Raw genomic sequence first — 22643 nt, forward strand, 5'->3', positions numbered from 1 at the left:
AATGCCGAGGGAGGGTGAGAGGGAGGCGGGCGTGTGCATGCACGAGGGAAAGTTAGCGCTAGCTACAAAGATAAGAGGATTATGTGGGTGTAAAAGACGAACAGAGATCATAATTCATTATAAAAGTGGATTCGGATATTTGAAGAAGATATAATAGTATTTTAAACCGATGCATGCATGAATATGTAGTGGTGATACGCATGGTGTGGTTATGAACATGTTATACTACATATAATATATAGAACATTTATTTGAATTTTTGATAATGTGTGGCTTTTGTAGCTCAGGGCTAAATACTTGCCATAATGTAGGGAGCAGGGTACTATACTTTGTGTGATAAACACAGTGTACGTATGAAACATGGTTTGGATTATGAAGATCTAATTAGTACATCAAATGTACTATTATTTGGAATCAACATCAAGTGTATTCAAAATTTTGAATTCGAGTTCATATATTACACATAGTTCATATCTATCTCTATAGTAATCATGTGGTGTGTTGTTAAGATAATATACGAATGATGGCTTAACTTGGCAACAATCATGATTGTAGATTCTTATTCAAATAGAGAAACGAATTCAAATTTAGTTCGAATTGCAGCGGTAGTATAGAAATTTGGAATGCACTAAAATGTTCGTATGAGTAAGTTACATGCATTATATAGCTAGTGAAAAAAATTAATTGGACATAACATGGATTCATAGCTTTGAATAGCATTTGTATAGTAAAATGGAACAAGACTCTCTATTTGTGTGGTGTGAATAGTTTTTTTCGTTTTCTTCGTTGAGGAAAGTGCGAATTGATTTGGTACATACATTATTACACGTTAGGCTTGTCCCTAAATTTCAACCCGCGCCTTGTTATCTTGAAAATTCAGATATCGTACTCCCAAAACTCGCGCCTTGCTATCCTGAAATTACAACGCGCGCAAAAACTCCTTCCAGCTGCGAAATCCCGACACGCAAAATCCCCCTTCTAACCCTGTGCTGAAAGGGCTGCTAGTTCAAATCAGTGGGGGTACTTTTGTAACACATCCTACATTTTGGACAAGCGCGTCCCTAAGTCATGGTTCCCCCCCCCCTCCCATCACCTCCATTTCACCATTCGAAATCCCAGGCCGCCCTAACCTATCTACTCTAGCCGTGAAACCCCACCCTCCTCTGTCCGCCAGCCCACCGGTGCCCAGCTGGAGCCTCTTCCCCGACGACGTCGTCCACCGCAACAGCTCGACGTCCCTCATCCACCTCCCTGGATGAGGATCTGTCATCGATCTCATCATCCCGCCGGTTCAGCTGCCCCGTCCTCCACCTCCAAGGAGCTGCTCTGACGGTCGCCTCGTCTATCGTGGCTGGTACATCGCCACAGCGCAGCCTTAACCTGCCCCACCAGAACCGCATCATCCTCACTGACTCCTCGGACGAAGCTGAGACATACTCGGCGCTACCAAAGAGGTTGTACACAAATCACATCACACCTTCTCCTTAACTCGACCCCCCGGCGCCGACGGTGCTCGATCCAGGACCCCCATGGCATGGCTATCTCAAAGCCGGCGCCGCTGGTGACATCTCCATGGCAGCTCTTGGCTCCTTCGACGGCAGCGTCCATACAGCCAAATCTGCTGCTGCTGCTTCGGCTCTCTCTCGCTCGTGCTGCTGCTGCTCTGGCTCGCACTCGCTCGCTCGTGCTACTACTGCTGCTCCGGCTCTCGCTCGCTCGCGCTGCTGCTACTGATCTGTCTCTCGCTCGGTCGCGCTGCTGCTCTGCTCTTCCCCTTGCTCGTGCTGCTTCCCTGCTCTTGTTGTCGCCCGCGCTGCTGATGCTGGTACATGGGCTGCTGCATCTACATTACTTGCTGCTCTGGCTCTAGTTCACTGCTCCTCCAGGTACTGCTACTCCGGCTGCTATCTGCTATTGTCTTCCCTGTCGACCGCCTGCTGATTTAGATCACTGTTTCTCTACTACTAGTGCTCGAGCGGCCTAAACTACATGTGAAGTGCATCTCTGCTACCAGTGCATTTAGTTTCGACAGTAACATTCAGATTCCACAGTAAATTTCTATTTTGACAGTTAAGTTCAGAGTCGATAGTTTTTTCCTCATATGTTGTAGTTAGGTGTTTTTTGGTGATGTAAATTTTACATCTATCACTTTTTGGTAATGTATTTTAAATCATCTATTGGAGATTCTATTAGAATCCCACTTGAGATTAACGATGTATATCTTGTACTGCTTTAGCCTCGATGTCTTACAACTCGCCGGAGCTGCTCCGACGACAGAACTATTGATCACAACAGAGCAGTACCCTAGATGTTGTCTACAGACACCTCAGATCTTCCTCCACACCTCCAACAGCCACCTCTGCCGCAACTTCTTCAGTGACCAACCCAATGATGCCGAGGTCAACACGGCTACGCCAAAGAGGTTGTACACTTGTCGCATCACTTATTACCCCACATTCATGTCGATCCATTAGGGCTATTTTGGTTCAAAGAAAAAGTGAAGGAAAAATCTAGCAATATGAAATTTTCCTATGGCACTCTACTATTCAATTATTCATGCATTTCATTGAAACGAATGGAGCAAAACATCCACCTGGACCTACTTTTCAAAATCTTGTACATGAAAACAAGACTAAGTGCATTGGTGGCAGAATAACATTCTAATTGTACACACTTTCATATGGTTTCACTTTAATTTGGCCATGTTTCTTTGCATTCCTCTGCTCTTCCAATTCCTGTGAACCAAACAACCAAGTTGAAAGAAATCATGTGTTCACAAATGCTCTGTTTCCGACGTGCATTCCTATCCTATTTCGGTGTTTTTCCTATCCCTGCATTTTTGGAATCCTGCAAGGCAAAGGACCCCTTCCAGAATTACTTCAATTACACATAGGTGTCGAAGAAAACTTTGTTTGGTTTTTCCTGCTCCTACCGCGACGTCGTCCACCTCACCTGAGCTGCCCCATCGACAGAAGCATCCACCATACCAGACATTATGTCTCCTGACCGTCTTTCGCCGCCTCAGATCTCCTTCCCTCCCACCGGCACCCACCGCAATAACATCACCTCATCGACTCAGCAGATGAACCCGAGGAGTACCTGGGTCCACAAGAGAGGTCGCACTCCTTTGTTTCTGCTTATGTTATGCATCGCTTAATATTACCTGCTACTTTATCGTCATGTTCACCTCTTAGACTCCAAGTCAGGTCCAAATTAATGTTCAAACTTGAGTTTTAAAATTACTTGTGGGGCACATATCGAGGCAGCAATGAATATCCACGCCCGTATTGATGAGAATCCCGCAATAAGGGGACACGATCTCTGCTTTGACAAGACGTGCCAACGGAAACCGCATCTCGAAACATGGAGCGGGAGGCTAAAAATGGTTCGAAATAATGACCGGGTGGAGACGTGGCGTCTCACTACAGAAGATGTCAGTAGATGGGACTTGTTAAAAATTATACTCTTTGCGGAGCTTGTTTTGCAGAGCCGGACACATTCTCTGTGTTCGAAGATTACTTTGGAGTATTCGGAGGAGGAACCCGCCTTGCAATGCCGAAGACAATCTGCACGCCGAACACATCGTCATTAAAGCCTGGTTCAGGGGCTACTGAGGGAGTCCAAGATTAAGGGGTCCTTGGGCGTCCAACCTATGTGACGTGGCCCGGACTAATGGGCCATGAAGATACAAGACAGAAGACTTCCTCCCGTGTCCAGATGGGACTCTCCTTTGCGTGGAAGGCAAGCTTGGCGTTCGGATATGAAGATTCCTTCCTCTGTAAACCGACTCTGTATAACTCTAGGCCCCTCCGGTGTCTATATAAACCGGAGGGTTTAGTCCGTAGAGGCAATCACAATCATATAGGCTAGACATCTAGGGTTTAGCCATTATGATCTCGTGGTAGATCAACTCTTGTAATCCTCAGATTTATCAAAATCAATCAAGCAGGAAGTAGGGTATTACCTTCATCAAGAGGGCCCGAACCTGGGTAAACATCATGTCCCCCGTCTCCTGTTACCATCGACCTCAGATGCACAGCTCGGGAACACCCCCTACCCGAGATCCGCCGGTTTTGACACATGCCTTGAGGTTCGTGCAAGAGAGCCCCCTTCCTGGCGCGCCAAATATTTCAGGGGAAACCATGGCCACCTATGGGACCAGGAGGCCCCTTGCTAGTTCGGCAGGGGGCGTCACGTTGCGCAAAGAGCAGACGAGCGTGGGGCAGCACGACATAGATCACACAGGCAATTTTACCCAGGTTCGGGCCGCCATGAGGCGTAAAACCCTACTCCAGCTTTGGTGGATTGATAGTGGAAAGGTGGTGGCAGAGCGTAATATACTTGCCTGGCAGGGGTTGCCTCAAGGCAGCAGCGACTATGCGCGTATGGGGTTGTGAGTTATCCAACCTTCTAACTCTTTCTACGGTTGCCATGGGCCTCCTTTTATAGGTCAAGGGGTTACCACAATGGCAAAGTAGTCATTACGCACTAATAAGATAGCAAACAGTGCTATCATACCTAACTCTATGGGCTGACAGGGCGCATTAAATGCACCGCTCAACGTCACATCGTTGGTTGCCCAGCAAGGCTTGCCGGGCTATCTTGCCAGCTCCACGCCTGCTTGCTTGACACGTCGCAGGACGGGTGTCATCTATGGGTTTTTCCAGTAGGGAGAGGCTGCCATGTGGCGAATGGCTTCCACTTAGTCACTATGCGGCTTGACACCGCACTGATTGACGATGTGGGTCATGGTTGGTGGGATGGTCTCATCTCCGTGAGTCCCGGCAGGCCCTGCCGGGATGCTTTCGATGTCTGCCTCGGAGTGTGGCCTCGCCCCTTGCCGAGCTCGCCTGCCCGGCGAGGGAGGCCTTTCCTTCGATGTTGTCTTGCTTCTCTGGGTTGATCTTGGTCTCCTGATCTGTACATTGGTCCTTCAAATCTCTTAGTCCCTTGTACTCTGACTTGGGTTGGTGCTTCAATCTTGATCCCGTGCCTGTGCACAGTCTGGGCAAGAACGACTGGTATATGTGTGGAGGAGGAGAGAGACCTACCTTATGTATTGAGGGAGATCGGTCGGCATCCATGCATATGTGTAGGAGAGCAATAATGTTGGGAGAGACACAGAGCTAGACTGTCGGAGGGGTTGGTGGTGGATTTGCTTATCACAAAAAGTGGGAGAGGCCTGCTAGACAAACGGAGGGCACGCCTGCAATATCGATAAGAGAGGGGATGCCTGCCTGTCTGGGCGCGTGCGTGTGGGAGACGGGTCAGGAGGCATGCACGAATGGTGAGGGGGGACGATATGGCTGTGGTAAGCAGACATAACTACATAGGAAGATCAATCATCCTTTGTCGGAGAAAGGGAGATACATAACTTGTGAGGTACGTCGATCGATGCGTGGGCAAAAAGAGTTATAGTCGACCTAGGTATATGTAGGGAGATTGATCGGTATACATGCATGCATGTGTTACAAGCAAATAAGGCCCAGAGAGAAGGATGGAGAGAGAGGGATGCGGCTAGGAGGTGGTGCGACAGGCCTACTGTATCAAGGGGGAAGGAGTGTGCGAGTATGAGATCGATGAAAATAGGGGCGGGAGTGTGCACATGCGTGGAACCGTATTAAGCAGAGGGGGCATGGACGGTGAGAAGAGAAGAGGGAAAGCTTGTGTTTGTGGTAGGCACACCTGGCTAGAGAGGTATATCGATCGGTGTGTGCCCGAAAAAAAGGAGCTGGAGGGCCTACACACACCGTGGGTGAACGACCTAAAAATAAATGACAAATGTGCGCGATGGAGCTAGGGAATGCCGAGGGAGGGTGAGAGGGAGGCGGGCGTGTGCATGCACGAGAGAAAGTTAGCGCTAGCTACAAAGATAAGAGGATTATGTGGGTGTAAAAGACGAACAGAGATCATAATTCATTATAAAAGTGGATTCGGATATTTGAAGAAGATATCATAGTGTTTTAAACCAATGCATGCTTGAATATGTAGTGGTGATACGCATGGTGTGGTTATGAACATGTTATACTACATATAATATATAGAACATTTATTTGAATTTTTGATAATGTGTGGCTTTTGTAGCTCAGGGCTAAATACTTGCCATAATGTAGGGAGCAGGGCACTATACTTTGTGTGATAAACACATTGTACGTATGAAACATGGTTTGGATTATGAAGATCTAATTAGTACATCAAATGTACTATTATTTGGAATCAACATCAAGTGTATTCAAAATTTTGAATTCGAGTTCATATAGTACACATAGTTCATATCTATCTCTATAGTAATCATGTGGTGTGTTGTTAAGATAATATACGAATGATGGCTTAACTTGGCAACAATTATGATTGTAAATTCTTATTCAAATAGAGAAACGAATTCAAATTTAGTTTGAATTGCAGCGGTAGTATAGAAATTTGGAATGCACTAAAATGTTCATATGAGTAAGTTACATGCATTATATAGCTAGTGAAAAAAATTAATTGGACATAACATGGATTCATAGCTTTGAATAGCATTTGTACAGTAAAACGGCACAAGGCTCTCTCTTTGTGCGGTGTGGATAGTTCTATTTTTTCGTTTCTTCGTTGAGGAAAGTGCGAATTGATTTGGTACGTACATTATTACACGTTAGGCTTGTCCCTAAATTTCAACCCGCGCCTTGTTATCCCAAAAATTCAGACATCGTGCTCCCAAAACTCGCGCCTTGCTATCCCGAAATTACAACGCGCGCGAAAACTCCTTCCAGCTGCAAAATCCCGACACGCGAAATCCCCCTTCTAAGCTTGTGCTGAAAGGGCTGCCAGTTCAAATCAGTGGGGGTACTTTTGTAACACATCCTACATTTTGGACAAGCGCGTCCCTAAGTCATGGTTCCCCCCTCCCATCACCTCCTTTTCGCCATTCGAAATCCCAGGCCACCATATCCTATCTACTCTAGCCGTGAAACCCCACCCTCCTCCGTCGGCCACCCCACCGCTGCCCATCTAGAGCCTCTTCCCCGATGACGTCTTCCACCGCAACAGCTCGACGTCCCTCATCCACCTCCCTGGATGAGGATCTGTCGTCGATCTCGTCATCCCGCCGGTTCAGCCGGCCCGTCCTCCACCTCCAAGGAGCTGCTCCGACGGTCGCCTCGTCTATCGTGGTTGGTCCATCGCCACAGCGTTGCCTTAACCTGCCCCACCAGAACCGCATCATCCTCACCGACTCCTCGGACGAAGCTGAGACATACTCGGCGCCACCAAAGAGGTTGTACACAAATCGCATCACACCTTCTCCTTAACTCGACCTCCCGGCACCGATGGTGCTCGATCCCGGACCCCCATGGCATGGCTATCTCAAAGCCGGCGCCGCCGGTGACATCTCCACGGCAGCTCTCGGCTCCTTCGACGGTAGCGTCCATACAGCCAGATCTGCTGCTGCTTCTGCTCTCTCTCGCTTGTGTTGCTGCTGCTCTAGCTCGCACTCGCTCGCTCGTGCTACTGTTGCTGCTCCGGCTCTCGCTCGCTCGCGTTGCTGCTGCTGATCTGTCTCTCGCTCGGTCGCGCTGCTGCTCTGCTCTTCCCCTCACTCGTGCTGCTGCCCTGCTCTTGCTCTCGCTCGCGCTGCTGATGCTGGTACATGGGTTGCTGCATCTACATGACTTGCTGCTCTGGCTCTAGTTCACTGCTCCTCCAGGTACTGCTACTCCGGTTGCTATCTGCTACTGTGTTCCCTGTCGACCGCCTGCTGATTTAGATCACTGTTTCTCTACTACTAGTGCTCGAGCGGCCTAAACTACATGTGAAGTGCATCTCTGCTACCAGTGCATTTAGTTTCGACAGTAACATTCATATTCCATAGTAAATTTTTGTTTTGACAGTTAAGTTCAGAGTCAACAGTTTTTACCTCATCTGTTGTAGTCAGGTGTTTTTTGGTGATATAAATTTTACATCTATCACTTTTTGGTAATGTATTTTAAATCATCTATTGGAGTTCTATTAGAATCCCACTTGAGATTAATGATGTATGTCTTGTACTGCTTTAGCCTCGATGTCTTACAACTCGCCGGAGCTGCTCCAACGACAGAACTATTGATCACAACAGAGCAGTACCCTAGATGTTGTCTACAGACACCTCAGATCTTCCTCCACACCTCCAACAGCCACCTCTGCCGCAACTTCTTCAGTGACCAACCCAATGATGCCAAGGTCAACACGGCTACGCCAAAGAGGTTGTACTCTTGTCGCATCACTTATTACTCTACATTCATGTCGATCCATTACGGCTATTTTGGTTCATAGAAAAAATGAAGGAAAAATCTAGCAATATGAAATTTTCCTATGGCACTCTACTATTCAATTATGCATGCATTTCGTTGAAACGAATGGAGAAAAACATCCACCTGGACCTACTTTTCAAAATCCTGTACATGAAAACAAGACTTAGTGCATTGGTGGCAGAATAACATTCTAATTGTACACACTTTCATATGGTTTCACTTTAATTTGGCCATGTTTCTTTGCATTCCTCTGCCCTTCCAATTCCTGTGAACCAAACAACCAAGTTGACAGAAATCATGTGTTCACAAATGCTCTGTTTCCGACGTGCATTCCTATCCTATTTCGGTGTTTTTCCTATCCCTGCATTTTTGGAATCCTGCAAGGCAAAGGACCCCTTACAGAATTACTTCAATTACACATAGGTGTCGAAGAAAACTTTGTTTGGTTTGTCCTGCTCCTACCGCGACGTCGTCCACCTCACCTGAGCTGCCCCATCGACAGAAGCATCCCCCATACCAGACATTATGACTCCTGACCGTCTTTCGCCGCCTCAGATCTCCTTCCCTCCCACCGGCACCCACCGCAATAACATCACCATCATCGACTCAACAGATGAACCCGAGGAGTACATGGGTCCAGTAGAGAGGTCGCACTCCTTTGTTTCTGCTTATGTTATGCATCGCTTAATAGTACCTGCTACTTTGTCGTCATGTTCACCTCTTAGACTCCAGGTCGGGTCCAAATTAATGTTCAAACTTGAGTTTTAAAATTACTTGTGGGGCACATATCGAGGCAGCAATGAATAGTATCTCTTTCTATTATCTGGTTCACCTAGGGTATGCCTATGTTGTTCATATTGGGTGGGAAACAAATAGTAAAGCAATAATCATCTGTATTTTTATTAAATTAAAGTTATCATCAGCCTGCTATCATTATTTTAGGATCCATCCACTGGTTGTGACCATCACTCTAGATTTCTGCATGCTCTCCTTACATAATCTCACTATATTTTTTTCATATGCATGTCAGATATTGTACACTATCATGCTGAACATGTAGATAAAAATAGAAGAGTTTTGCGCAAAAATACAATGTTACGCAGACATTGCACCATGGTGGGTTCAATGGCAAACCCTCCCCCCTCCAGACTGTAATCCATAGGAAGATATCTGTTTTGAGGCGGATTCAGACGCAGCTGACCACTCCTATTTACCCCACGAGGTGTTTGCTCCAACTTGGCATGATGATGTTGGTCATATCATGCATATGTTGCCTTGCAGTGCCTACTTTCGACATCATATATGACATCTAAGCAGTTTAGATATGTTCTATAATGCCACCTATTTAGTTTCTATATCATATATGTGAATTATGCAATACAAGCCATAATATATGTGAAATATGCAATACCATCATGTTTAACCAGGCATCATATATTTCAATGATATCTTGCCAATCCTTTTCTTCATTACATTTCCATATGTCGACAATGTTTGTACATTCAACTACTCTTCCTGTGAATCAGCCATTTGAGTGGGTAATGGAAAAATCTGGAGTGAAAACAAGGTCTTTAGATCAGATAGTGCTACCCGTCAAAGCAGATCTCTTGTTGGGCCCTATAGCTCCTTAGAGATGGATTCAGAGACAAATGATCACTCTTATTCCCCCACCGAGGTGTATGCTCTAACTTGGCACGGTTATGCTGCTCATATCATGCATATGGTGTCTTGCATTGCATAGTTTAGACATCATATACACAATATTCAACACCATGTTCTTAGTTCAGACATCATATATGTGAATGCCCTCTGCTTAGTATATAAATCACATATGTGAATTAAATCATGCGATCTGATTACTTAGATAACATGTATGTGAATTATGTCATGTGAACCTGTTTACTAAAGACATCATATAATTATGGCATGCCATCATGTTTAGTTAGTCATCATATCTTTGAATTATGTCATGCTATGCTATCCAGTTTAGATAGATATCATATATGTGAAATTATGTCATGTTATCCTTTTTAGTTAAACAATATACATGTGGACTGTTTCATGCCATCTTTTTTCCATGCTATCTATTGCATCTGTCTCTCATACAAGGTTTGTACATTCAACTATGTTTCTTGTTTATCAGCCATTTGAATTGGAGTGGGTGATGGCAGTATCCAGTGGAGTAAAAACACGGTCTTCAAATAAAATAGTGCTACCTCTTGGTGGAGATAGCACCCTAGTTGTACATGCACGAGAATCAGCCCTACCACACATAACCCAGACTCTCGCAGATTGTACCCCTACTGCGATGGACAGAGAACAAGCTTCACCCAATCTAACCCCAACCCCAGCAGATAGTAACCCAGTTCCAGTTGACACAACACCATCTCCACCATAGAGCTCCCAAACAAGAGCAGTTAGTAAGGCAGCTCCAGTGCCTAAAGCGCCAGTACTACCACGGCGAACCCCAACTCCACCAGTTAGTACACATATTCCTGTGGACGAAGCACAACCAGCCATTCGTAGTTTAGCATATATCGCATTCGATGTTGTTAAATCCTATGTGTGTATCTTCCCATCATGGAAATATTATATTGAAGATGAAGCACAATGCCAGTTGCAGGTGTTCGTCCAGGAGTTATGTGTAAGTAATGTTATTCATGGCAATTACTTTGCTTTGTCACATATATTCTACCTCCATGTTGGTTATAATACAGCAAATGTTCCCATTTTGTCTATAGAGAAGGAACGATTTGGAAACTCAAGATGAGGTAACCTGTGCTAATACCTCTGCTATCTTCAAGAATGCTTGGTGGCAGTATCGAAATTATCTAAAGAAAACATACTTTACTGGCGAAGAAACTCATCAAATTCCCTTGCGTTCTCTTGAGACACATTTACAGAACAATGACTGGGAATGCCTTGTTCTGTACTGGTCCCGAACCAAGAATGTGGTAAGGTCTATGAGCTCATTTTTTATTTTTAAGTACTATATGTCTGCGTCTTACTGTACTCTATTCGTGCAGAACATGTGCTTAAACCTGGAGAACAACTTTCCTCATTTAATATTCCATTGCTATCGTGCATACTGCTTTGCTCTTGTATCACTGTATTTACTCATACAAACTTATTTTAAAATTGAAGAATCCAATCGAAACTCTGATGGCACAACAAGTATGTTTAAGCATGTTTCTTTAACAGGTTTGCTCTTCTAAATAGCTCTGTTGATTTCAATTTCAATTGTGTATGTAGTTGACTGCTCATATCATGCACATTACTAGCATCACAACAGAGCCAATAGTGTTGTTCTACATGTAGACACGTGGTACCCATCTAAAATCGTGTTGTGCCGTGTAGTTTCCCACGCTTTGTATTCTTTCAATGTCGCTTTGTCTTGAACTGATATGATTTGAACCGTGTCTCTATTTTGATTTGGCAAGACAATGCAGTGACCATAGGACATAGATATATGCTTGTTTGATGCTTTTATTATGTACTACTTGGCAATAGAAGACTTGGTAGTTTAATCATGTCCACCTTACTACAGAACTTGTTCACCGAAATGAGTTTCATATACTACATGCTAAACCTATTATGTGTCTGATTGTTTCTTCTTTTAGAATGCTGAGAGAATATTGGGGAAGAGTACCTTATTAGGCAATGGTAAAGGAAGTAATGCAAATAAGGTTAAGGATAGTAAGACATCCTTGTTGGTCTCCAACAAAGCTGATAAAATAGCTAAGGAAAACTATATTGAAGATAGCGAGACAACCCAAAGTCCTGCCTTGGTGTAGTGTTTGAGTTACTGGCCACTGGGACAAGTTGTTTAAACTCACCATACAAATCAGTTCGGTTTCTTGAGTCTCAACTACAAGCTGAAAGACATCGACCAGATGTGCTGCAACAAGAAGCCGAAGGACTGCATAAGTCCCTGGAGAATTCAGATGCATACTTTCTGGTGCAACAGCAAGCGTTGGAGGATTTTAGCGCCAAACAGGAGAAAGCTAATAAGCTTGTTAAGCTTATTGCCAGCATGGTGGATACCCAGGATAATGTTTCTTGACCTCTTCTGAAGTTGTTCCAGTTATGGACTTGTTTTGCTGCCGTGTTTTATTTGCACTGGTGGCCAATTTAGATTGCCAGTGTATGTAATATGCTCCTTTGTTCCCTATATTTGCACTGATGGCGAACTTTGATGCACAGTGGATGTAATATGTGTTATAGTCATAACAGCCTAGCGTTAGTTGCTTGCTTATTTATTTCCTTACTGTCTTGTTTAGTTGTTTGCTTGTAGTCATTGCAGTTCTTTTTCCGCGTTTTTCTAGTGGCCACAATAACCTATTTTTATAACTAGGCCACAATAATCATGGGCAACATACAGACCGTTGTAACCATGGTCCTGCTACCTGCTGTAGTGATCATGGGCCTCCTACGGGACGTAGGATCCATGGGCCTTCTATGGATCATATAATCAATGGGACTTTTATGGGTTGTATGATCGATTGACCAAACATGGGTCGTACTATTCGTGGACCAATAACGGTCCGCAAAATGGGTCGTAAACGGGCTAGAGTGGAAATCATCTGTTTATGGCCCAACCATAACGGGTCATTAATAGGCCAAAATGTATAACCGGCTTAATTCTATCGACAGGCATCACGGGTCGTTAATGGGCCATACTTGATGACGCTATGAAAATAGCCCAACGGGTTAACGGGCCACAAACGGGCCAACTGTAACCACGGGCTGAATTTGGCCCACAAGCGGAACAGGCCAGTAATGGACCATAAGTAACTGAATGCTAGAAATGAGGCCAAGAATAAATGGGCCCTTAGAAGGCCGAAAGTTAACACGGGCTGGAAACAGCCAACCGAATAATGGGCTGTTAATGGGTATAAAGTGATACACTGTTCATTATGGGCCAGTTTCACCTAGGGCCTTTAATGGGCCCAGACTTACAAAGGGCCTCATATGGGCCGAAAGACGTTATGGGCCATACATGGGCCGGAAGTTACAACGGGATGGAATCATATTGGATGGCCTAGATGACGCTACTGGGCCTAATTCAGATAAGCCATAACGGGTCATGAGTTAGCGGGTTGTAAATGGGCTATACGCGAACTGGCCGTTAACAGGCTTTCCATGGGCCAGCCTGCTACCTTTTGACCAAGTAAAACGGGCCAGCCTTTTCATCCGAATGGGCCTCTGTTGGTCCATGCCACGTGTCGACGTATCATAGGCACCTCCTGTCCAATGAGTGGATGACATATGTCCCAACGGTGAGCCGACATGTGGTTCCTCTGGCCACTGAGAATTTTAAACGTGGAAAATCCCCATTGGTCCGGGCTGTTAACGGGTTATCGGATCCAAACCAGAACCCGATAGCTTAATAGTGACCCGTTACGGTGGATGCCACGTGTCGGTTACCCTTGACGAATGCACTTCCATGACGCGCCATTTATCGTCATGGAAGTGGACACTTCCGTGATGATAATTTTGGTATTGTCATGGAACACTTCTATGACAACACAGGTATGACTATCTTGATTCTGTCATAAAATTGTCATGGATGTACATGCATGACAGAAAACGTGACCTACCATGACAAATATGTATCATCACGAAAGTGGTTTTTTTGTAGTGTCGGATTCGGGGTTCCGCAGACCCTTGAAAGGTTCGAACTCTAGGGTGCGTTCGAAGAACTCTCTCTTCCCTATCTGCCTGCCCAATGATTCCACAGCCTAGCTCGACGAACCCAAGGGACAAGGGACACAACAGTTTATCCTGGTTCGGGCCACCTTGTAGTGCAATACCCTACTCCAGCTTTGTGGTGGATCGCCTCGAGGGGCTGAGGATGAACTAGTACAGTGGATGAACAGCCTCAGGAGGTGAGGTGTTCTTGAGCTCGATGAGCTGGTGATGTGGTTCGGGTAGAATTGATCTATGCCCCTCTATGGTGGTGGCTAAGTCCTATTTATAGTGGCCTTGGTCCTCTTCCCAAATGTAGGCGGGAAGGATCCCACGGCGGCCAAATTTGAAGGGAGACAACTAGTACAAGTTATCCTGACAAAAGTAGTCTTCGCCTGCAAAAGACTCTAGTGGTGACACTGTAGTGGGCTCCGCAATGACCTCTGTCCTGCCGTCCTGCGGTCTTGGTCTTGTTGCATCGATATGGAAACCTCTGCTTGATTCCTCGGGACTCCGCGTCTGTGCTTGCCTCCTTAGCACCAGAAAGGAAACCTGTACATTGCGCCCGCTGGCGCCCGCCTGGCCTTGGTCGTCATGGCTCACGTCATGTGAACCTCGTGAGGTGCACCTTGCATTGATATCTCCGCTCCTCGGGAACTAGCCTAGTCAGGCCGCCCATTAGGGAGGTCTTGGTGTCGTTTGCCTCGCGAGGCTTGGCCCCTCACGAGGGTCTTGAGTTGTTGCTGCTGAAGCAGGGCCATACCGAGCCATCGACGGAGCCACGCCGTGGGCCGCAGGCAGGCAAGTCTGGGTACCCCCGTTCCTAGGACGTCGACATGTAGTGCATGAAAATCAAAAAAAATCCTATGGAACACCCAAGATCTAATCTAGGAGATGTATACTGATGAGAGGGGAGAGAGTGCCTACGTACCCTCGTAGACCGTTAAGCGGAAGCGTATATTACGCGGTTAGTGTAATCGTACTCTTCGCGATCCGATCACGATCCAAATCAATCTAGCGTCGAACGGATGACACCTTCGAGTTTAGCACACGTGCGGCTCGGTGACGTCTCTGAGTCCTTGATCAAGCAAGCGAGGGCGGAGATGTAGATGGGATCACAACCAGCACAACAGTGTCATGGTGATGGTGATGGTGGAATTCCGGCAACGCTTCGCTAAGCGAAAAACCGGGAACGAGGATTATGCTGGGAGGGAGAAACGAGACAGCAGCCAAGTCCAATCTGTTGGGGGAGGGCTTTGTTGAACCCCTTCCCCTTTATTTATACGCGTGGGAGGGCTAGGAGTCCAGCCCCTCCACCCCATATGGTTGGCGTACCAAGGGGGGAGAGTTGGACTCCTAGTCCTTCTCCCCTTCCGTCGTACGAACCTGGGACTCTTTCCCCCTTGGCCACATGGGTCTTTGGGGCTGGTGCGCCCTGCCCAAAGAGGCCAGGGTGAAACCCCTTAGACCATGCTGGCCCACGGGACGTGGTGGACCCACTTGCGGACTTCCGAACCCCTCCAGAATACTCCAGGAGCTTCTAGAAGCTTCCAAGTACAATACTGAAAAAACTGATTTTTCTGGAATAAAAAAATGACTTTCCATATATAAATCTTTACATCTGGACTATTCTAGAGCTCCTCGTGATGTCCGAGATGTCTTCCAGGACTCCGAACAACTTTTGGTCACAATTACAAATATCCCAATTCTACTCTAGTGTGATCGACCGTTAAGCATGAGACCCTACTGGTTTGCGAATCATGTAGACATGATCGAGACACCTCTCCGGTCAATAACCAATAGCGGGAACTAGATACCTATATTGGTTCCTATATATTCCACAAATATCTTCATCGGTTGAACCACGATGTCAAGGCTTCAGGTAACCCCGTGCGCAATTCCGTTTGTCCAGTGATATGTTACTTGTCCGAGATTGGATCGTCGGTATCTCCATACCTAGTTGAATCTCGTTATTGGAAAGTATCTTCACTTGTTCTGTAATACAAGATCATGTGACTAAACTCATTAGTCAAGTACTTGCAAGCTTCTTGTGATGTTGTATTACCGAGGGGGCCCAGAGATATCTCTCCGTCATATAGAGTGACAAATCCCAGTCTCGATCCGCGCCAACCCAACAAACACCTTCGGAGATACCTGTAGAGCACCTTTATGATCACCCAGTTATGAAGTGACGTTTGGATACACACTAAGTATTACTTCTATGTCAGGGAGTTTCACGATCTCATGGTCTACGGAAAATATACTTGGCATGAAGAAAGTTGTAGCAAATAACTAAGTGATACGATCTGTTGCTAACCTTACGACTGGGTCTGTCCATCACATCATTCTCCTAATGATGTGATCCCGTTATCAAATGACAACTCATGTCTATGGTTAGGAAACCTTAACCATCTTTGATCAACAAGCTAGTCTGGTAGAGGCCTACTAGGGACATAGTGTTGTTTATGTATTCACACATGTATCTATGTTTCCGGTCAATACAATTCTAGCATGAATAATAAACATTTATCATGAACGGAAAATATGATGATAACTATTTCACTACCAGGAAAATGCTTATAGATAGAAGTTTACCAGTAGCGTTTGTTTATGACCCCACGCTACTAGTAGTTAGTAGTAGCGCTGGGTAGAAAGAGCGCTACTGGTAAACATTAGCAGCATCGCTTGTTTCCTTGTATCACGCTACTGCTAAGTGTGCCGCACCACACCCCCTGATCAATAAATATTAGTAGCGTTGGTCGTCTAACCGGCGCTACTGTTCGATTAGGATCTATAGCGCATGTTTATGTAAACGTGCTACTGCTATTTCTTATATGTGTAACATTTTACCAGTAGCGTGTTTTCCAAGCCCGCGCTATAGGTAGTGCAACACCTAGCTGTAGATATTTTGCAGGCGCCCATAGCAGTAGCGTGCATAGGTGACCCGCGCTACTGCTATGGCCGCCAGCCACCTACCACCTTTCCCCCCTTCTTCCTCCCCTCTCTTCTTCCTCCCCCTTCCTTTCTCCCCCTTTCCTTGCACCTTGCTTGTTCCTTTCAATGCTCCCCCTCCTCCCCCTCTTCTTTGCCCCTCCACCACCCCTCCATTAAAGCCCTCCCTCCCCGTCTTCTTTGCCCTCCACCACCCCCTCTTCTTTGCCCCCTCCACCACCCCCTCCATTAATGCCCTCCCTCCCCCTCTTCTTTGCCCTCCACCACCCCCTTCCATTAGTGCCTTCCCTCTCCTCCCTCTCTCTCTCCCTAGCTCTCTCTCTCTCCCTAGCTAGCTATCTAGTTAGAGCTATATCTAGAGCTACTAGGTAATTAAGAAGAAAGGTGCTCGATATCGCTCTTGACACATAGGTGAGCAAAAGAAGTGTTTGTGTGGATAGGACCGAAACTATATATATATGGGCGATATGAGAATATAGCGAATTGTGTGTGGCATAATTTGAGTTGCCTACATTGTGTATTTGTTGAAATAATGTGGGTGACATGAGTTGCCTAGGTTTTGCCGAAATGTCGATTCAATTCCGTTTCGGCGAATTTCGGGCAAACTCAATATGTCCTATGTTTAGGGAAGGTCATGCCGAATTTTTGTATGAATTTGATCCATGCATGCATACGTGGTTATAATATTTGCTCCACGCAGGTGATCATGAAGGTCAATGGAAGGATGGTGGAAAGATACTGGCAATCCGCGGTGGATGACATGCATGAAAAAAGACTGAAGGATGTTGTATGTCCGTGTCGAAAATGCAAGGGAATAGTCAGGCTCGACCCCTTTGAGGGTGGTAAATTCAAGGCGCACCTGCTCATGCATGGTTTCATGGATGGCCATACTCGGTGGATAAGTGAAGATGATGATGATGATGATGATGATGATGATGAGGATGTCGACGGGGCAGGAAATAACGACATGGGGCCACCAGACGAAGAGATGACCGATTATGTGCCCGAAGAGGAAGACAGCCTCGGAAATGTCGATGGCGAAGAGGCAGTTCAAGGCGGAAAAGACGTGGACACGCTGCCGTCTTCGTCGCTACTAAGTTCAGCCATGCGGGACCTGCATGTTTGAGACCTGCTTCGCAAGAAGATGACTAGCGACAGAGCTGCTTCTAGAGAGGAGGAAAAACTGGCGCAACTAGAGGTAGACTCAGTGACTCCTTTGTATGATGGTTGCAATCCCGAGGTGACCCGCTTGAGTTTCACACTAGAACTTCTAAAGACGAAGGCAAAAAACAAAGGGACAGATGCAAGCCTGGATGAGCTTCTAAAGTATCTAAAGAAGGTTCTTCCCACGGGAAGCCTGTGTCCTACTAGTGTCGAGGAGGCAAAGAAAATCGTGTGCCCTCTTGATCTGCCACACATTAGATATCACATGTGCATTAATGATTGCATCATATACCGGAATGAGCACGCAGAAGAAACCATCTGTCCAAAGTGCAATGCTTCACGATATAAAAGGCCGGAAAGAAAACTCCACAGAAAGTTGTATGGTACTTTCCGATCACTCCGCGTCTGCAGCGCTATTTCGTAGATCCTAAGGAAGCAAAGCTTATGCGCTGGCACGCGGAGAGGGTGAAGCCAGATGACAGAGATGATCCGAAGCTGAGAAACCTCGCAGATGCTAGCCAGTGGAGAGCATCAAATGCTGAATTTGATTTTTTTTCGCAAATGATCCAAGGAACATCGTCCTTGGCGCTAGTAGTGATGGCATGAATCCGTTTGGCAACCAGAACACCAATCATAGCACATGGCCCGTGTTTGTATGGATGTACAACCTCCCCCCTGGTTGTGCATGAAGGAAAAATACATACATATGGCTATGCTTATTCCAGGGCCGAGACAACCGAGAAATGATATAAATCTGTATCTCGGGTTACTGAAAGAGGAGCTACAGACCTTATGGACAACGCCGACCAAGTCATGGGATGCAATCAAAGGAGAGTTTTTCTACATGAGAGCCGTGATGATCACGATGGTCCAGGGCTATATCTCCGGCCAGGTGTGCCACGGATATTGCAGATGCACGAGGTGCATGGATGATACAACTTCTCAACAGCTATCGAAAGATGGCGGGTCTTCAAAAATCATGTACATGGGGCATCGAAGATGGCTCGAGAAGGATGACCCATGGAGAAAGCATGGAGATCTATTCAATGGTAAGGCTGAGCATTGAGGTCCTCCACGTAAGCGTAGCAGTGCAGAAATATATGAGTTATTGAAGAACTGGGGAGAGTGCCCTCGCCGGGAAAGACGAAAAAAAGGCGCCAGAGCCACTGCTGAAGGTATGAAAGACGAGATCTGTTTTCTGGGACTTGGAATACTAGCCCAAACTCGACACGCCTCATAGCCTTGATCAAATTCATATCACAAAAAATATCCTCGAGAGTTTGCTTGGAACATTGATGAACATGCCGGAGATGACCAAGGATGGGCCGAAGGCAAGAAAAGACTTGGAATTTTTGAATATCAGGAAAGATCTCCAAATGCCCGGTAAAAAGTTGTCAGAGGAGACGGAGACGGAAGATAGGGGCAAAAAATTAAACAAGAAGGAAGAACCATATTGCCCCCCTCTTGCTTCACCTTGGATTTGAAGGAGGTCAATCAATTGTTCAACTGCCTTGCCGGAATCAAAGTTAGTTCCAGATACTGTGCGAAGATAAGCAGATATCTGGACACTAAGGAAAAAAGGTTCAGCGGGATGAAGTCTCACGACTGTCATGTGATGATGACTCGGTTACTCCCGGTTGCACTTAAAGGGATTATGGACACACATGTGCGTGAGACGCTTACTGACCTATGCCACTTTTTTATGTATCTCTTGAAAGTCGATCAGTGTGAAGCAACTCCATAGGCTACACGAAGAGGTCGTTGTCATACTGAATGAGCTAGAGATGTACTTCCCGCCCGCGTTCTTTGATGTCATGGTGCATCTATGTGTCTACATCGTGGACGACATCATCAACCTAGGGCCGACATTCCTGCACAGCATGATGTCGTTCAAGAGGATGAATGGGGTCATCAAAGGATTCGTTCGTAACTTGTCCCGTCCAGATGGAAGCATAGCCCAGGGATATCTGACCAAAGACTGCATCTCTTTCTGTGAGAGTTATCTAGTAGGCACCGGAGACCCTGTTGTTGGTTTGCCCGTCAACAAGCGTTGTGGAAGGCTCAAAGGCGAAGGTCACACCAACGGTCATAGGGATGTGAATGTGTTACGCTCGGGCCGACAAAACGACCTTGACAGGGAAAACTTAGTAGTGCTACAACACCTAGATGTGCTAGAAGATTTTGTGACACTGCACAAAGAGACCATCGCAAAGAAGTACCATGACCGTGGGGTGCACAGGACGGACGCTGGAGTTATTAGAGAGCACAACTCCACTTTCTTGGGTTGGTTCAAAGAGCGAGTTTTGGCTAATCCCCCGGAAGAGGGTTGTCCGAACGGAACACTCATATACGCCTTAGCACATGGCCCGTCAACCAACCTCGCGACTTATCAAGCATACGACATCAACAGATACATGTTCTATACGGAGGAGAAAGATATAAACAGTGATGACCAAAACTCAGGGGTGACGATGGAAGCCATGACCAGGAATGTAATTGAAAGATATTACGGAAGGGTCGAAGATATATGGAAGCTCAACTACTCTGGATTGCATAGCGTGATGATGTTTCGTGTCAGATGGGCTAAGGATGTACAAAGAGAAAACCGACATTTCACTACCATGTGTATACCCGACTCCGATAGCGGTACCGTTAATGCCACCGCCGAAAATGAGCCATGGGTACACGCTAAACATGTGACACAATGTTTCTTCATAACCGACCCGATCAATCCCAGCTGTGTTGTCGTGAGGAGAAGCAAAAGGAGCATCGTCGGAATGGATGGAGTCGCCAACGAGGAGGACTACGACCAGTACGGTGATCCGGTGAGGGAAGATGATGCTGATGACGATGAAACATACGTCAAAAGAAGAATGAAGACTACTTTACCTACGAAAGATCGTAATCCCTGGAAAAGGAAAAGTCACGACCATGGGTTCAATTATTCGACAACGAACAAAAGAGGGAAGAAGATCAGTCTGAAGCATCGTCATCGCCCAAGCTGACAAACTAATCCACAAATTTTGTGTATATATATTTTGTATACCGCCGTTAGCGGTCAAATGATGTAATATATATTATACTAATTATTATCCAGAGGGTAACAGTGGTATTGCTCCAACAACAGACCAAATTAAACCTTAGCTAGCTAGAGCTATATATACCCCTGCTATACAAACTTGTACAAATGCAAATGAAAGATAAGAAAAAGAAAAGTGCAAATGAAAGAAAAAGAAAGGAAGTTTCGGAAAATGATATGAAAGAAAAAGAAAACGGAAGGAACAAGTTGTGGAAAATGAAATGAAAAAAAAAAGTTAGCAGTCGCGCGGTTTGTGCTGGGCAGCGCTATAGCAAACTTAGCTATAGCGTGTCTTGCCACGCCGCACTATAGCTAAGTTGCCTACATAGCACGAGCCACACACCTTATCTCTTTCCTCTCTCTCACTCTCGCTCAATCCCTTTGTTTGAGCTCCCACACCACCGCTGACGCCACACACGCCCACGCCACCATCGACGCGCGCCGCACCCGACCCCGATGCCGGCCACTGGCCACCCCGACGCTCCCTCCCCCCGTGCTGCCCCTAGGTCCGCCCCTCCCCCCGTGCCGCCCCTCCCCCGAGCAGTCCCCTCCATCGACCGGAGCCCGTCCCCCGAGCAGTCCCCTCCACCGGCTGGCGCCCCTCCCCCAAGCAGTCTCTCTCTGTCTATCTGACCAAATTTGGTCTCTCTGTAGATTGAAGCTAGGCGCAGATCAACGAGGAGGAGAAGGACGCCCTCGATCAGCCCCCTCTACCCCGGCGACCCCGACCCCGATCCCAACCCGAGGTTCATAATGTGGTTGTTAATTAAAATGGTTGTTAGAGTAGTTTTCATAATGTGGTTATTAAAATGGTTGTTAGAGTAGTGTTGTTAGAGTGTTCATAATGTGGCTGTTAAAATGGTTGTTAGAGTAGTGTTGAAATGCTTGTTGTTAAAATGAAACGCAATTGCTGTCCATTGGAGTCATATTTGGTTGCTAGAGTATTTGGAGTTAAAATAAAGTGAAATGAAATGATGTCCATTGGAGTCCATTTGGAGTTGTCATTAAAATGAAATGCCGGACTTTGGTTGTTACGTAGTAGTAGTAGTATAAATTATAAAATTTCGGTGATCTTGGTGGTTGCATTGCTTGTGTGATGCTGTGGGGAATATCTTTGTTCTTGCATCACATAGTTATTGCATTCTGCTAATGTTGGCAGATGGTAGTGAAATGCTACTTGCACATAGTACTAATTGTCATTTGCAGGGAAACCGATTGCGAGTGGCCTATGTTTTGCCGGAAATGTCGATTCATTTCCATTCTGGCAAATTTCAGGCGCTCTATATGTGCACTTTTAAGCAGAGGTCATGCCAAAATTTTCAGTGAATTTCGGCATGACTTGTGCTAGAAAGTTGGACATATCGAGTTCTCGAGATTTGTCACGGCGGGAATGAAATGACATTCAGGCAAAACAAAGGTAACTCTTTATTGTCATTATTCACTTTATTAAACGACTACGACATTGAACCCTAGGAAACATGACCGACACCGCT

This window comes from Triticum aestivum, chromosome 6D, assembly GCF_018294505.1.
Source record: "Triticum aestivum cultivar Chinese Spring chromosome 6D, IWGSC CS RefSeq v2.1, whole genome shotgun sequence".
NCBI classification, from domain to species: Eukaryota; Viridiplantae; Streptophyta; class Magnoliopsida; order Poales; family Poaceae; genus Triticum; species Triticum aestivum.